Source organism: Myotis myotis, unplaced genomic scaffold (assembly GCF_014108235.1).
Source record: "Myotis myotis isolate mMyoMyo1 unplaced genomic scaffold, mMyoMyo1.p scaffold_m19_p_11, whole genome shotgun sequence".
In the NCBI taxonomy this organism is placed as follows: domain Eukaryota; kingdom Metazoa; phylum Chordata; class Mammalia; order Chiroptera; family Vespertilionidae; genus Myotis; species Myotis myotis.
Genome location: NW_023416315.1, coordinates 17,955,863 through 17,958,476, shown reverse-complemented (window position 1 = coordinate 17,958,476; position 2,614 = coordinate 17,955,863).

Here is a 2,614-nt window from a genome sequence, read left to right as displayed (position 1 = left end):
ACAGAGCCTGCCTGGGAGTTGGCATCTACTTTTTGAAATGAGGATTCATGACTTGCTCCTTATTTTGCCTACCTGCTTATTCTCCCTGCTTTTCTGTCCCCAGCGAGAGAGGACAGGAACTGTCTGTCTCTCTTTATTTCACTACCCTAACAGCTTCAGGTCACTGTGTAAGCTAGGGATAGGGGCACTCTCCTTCCCAGGACCTAGAGGCCCCTGCTCTCAGGGTTTCACTACCCCTCTCTCCTCAACCCTCTACTAAAGTCAGGCACAACATGGACAAATCTACTATCACAATGTGAATTAGTGTATCTATTTCCTGAGTTCAAATCAGGTTTTAGTTCCTCCTTTTGAGCTTTATGGCCTTGATCAAGAAACGTAACATTTCTGTGCCTCATTTTCTTACCTGTAAAACAAATGATATTACTGTCATGGTCATAGTAAGGATGAAATCAGATAATATATAACAAGAATTGTATGCACATGCACACACACAGACACACATACACAACATACACTTTTAAAAAAATCCTTATCCAATTCAGACAGGAAATGGGAAGACTTATTTAGTGGGAAAGTAAGCCTTAGGAAGAGAAAACTGCAACCTCCCTAACTCTGCCCAAGCTCCATTAGAACTTACTGACAAGTAACTTATTACATAACTAGAGGCCCGATGCATGAAATTCATGCAAGAGTAGGCCTTCCTGAATTGAAGGTCAGATAAAGAGCTTCACAGATAAGAAAAAGCTAAAGGAGTTCATCACCACCAAACCAGTATTATATGAAATGCTGAAAGGTATCCTTTAAGAAGAGGAAGAAGAAAAAGGTAAAGATAAAAATTGTGAACAACAAATACATACCTATCAACAAGTGAATCTAAAAATCAAGTGAATAAAAAATCTGATTAACAGAATAAATGGTGAATATAATAGAATCAGGGGCATAGAAAGGGAGTGGACTGACAATTCTCGGGGGGAAAGGGGTGTGGGGGTATGGGAAGATACTGAACAAAAATCGTACACCTATGGATGAGGACAGTGGAGGGGGGGTGAGGGTGGAGGGGGGGGTGGGAACCTGGTGGAGGGGAGCTATGGGGGGAAAAAAGGAACAACTGTAATAATCTGAACAATAAAGATTTAATTAAAAAAAAAAAGAGAGAGTAGGCCCTCCTTCCCCCTGCTCCCGGCACCGGCTTCCCTCTGGCACCCAGGACCTGGGCTGGCTTCCCTTCAGCTGCCCGCAGGCACCTGGGACCTGGGCTTCCCTCTGGCCCCGGCTTTGTCTGGAAGGATGTCCAGAAGGACGTCTGGTCCAATTAGCATATTATCCTTTTATTAGTATAGATAACAGCAGCTCTACAAAGATGCATTTCCCAACTCAAAATCAATGATGCTTAGACTAGCTTAGTGCTGGAATCACTTGGCTGCCCGATTAAATCAGCACCCAAGGAAACGAGTCAGAGATTCTTATGGACCACACTCATGTCTGAGGACACCCAGGACCACGAAGGTGCAGACACAATGTCAGGACTGATTAAGTACAAAACTGTGTTAAAACCGCTTTATTCATTTGGCACAGAGTCTTTAGCTCTAGGACTTCAGGTCAGCCCACAGGCAAAGGTCTGGCTCCAACAAAGCTCATTTGGAAAATAATAGCTAGATTAAGTGTTTTCTATGAAGATTTAATGATTCATTAGACTTCACCTATTCCTGACTCAATTCTGGATAAATGTACTAGCAGGTGGTGATACAGCTACTGGGAATGGCTAGGCTCTTGGCTCTATTCCAATAGCAGTGCTGTAATTTCATGCCTGCAAAAACCTTTCTCCAAATTACACCCACACGATAATCAGCTGCAGAGGCCTTGTGTGACTATTTATAAAGGGCACCCTTTAATTCACCCTTATAATTTAGCTGGCAGCATTTGCTGAAAGTTTTAACAGCCATGAAGAGAAAGCCCTTCCATTAAGTGCACCGTCTCCTTTCTAAGTGTAGAGTACACCACATAGCCAGGAAATCAGTCCAGCTGCCATCAAATTCTGGCATGAAATTATAACATTTCTCACTTTGGGGCAATTGCACACATTTTGGAAGTGCTGCAGAAAGGGGAGATTATGTTGCTTTGTACCTTCCCCAAAACAAAAGCATAGAGAAATTTGCAACCTTAAAGCTGTATGCAGAAATTCCCCTAATAACCCGTCCAATTTTTAAAATTATTTTTAATATATTTTTATTGACTTCAGAGAGGAAGCGAGAGGGAGACAGAGATAGGAACATCAATGATAAAGGAGAATCATTGATTGGCTGCCTCCTGCATGTTCCCCACTGGGGATCAAGCCCAAAACCCGGCATGTGCCCTGACCAGAATTGAACCTTGACCTCCTGGTTCATAGGTCAACACTCAACCAAGCCACACCAGCCAGGCAGTCCAATTTTTCATCAGAGGGGTACATAAGGTTCATCAAAGAGGTGTCTAGAGCAACTTTTATGTGCATGTCAGTGACCTGAATACCTTGTTTTTGTGTGTGTTTGTTTTCAAATGTTTTATTGATTTTTTAGAGATAGAGGAAGGGAGAAGGGGAGAGAGATAGAAACATCCATGAGAGAGTAACATCATT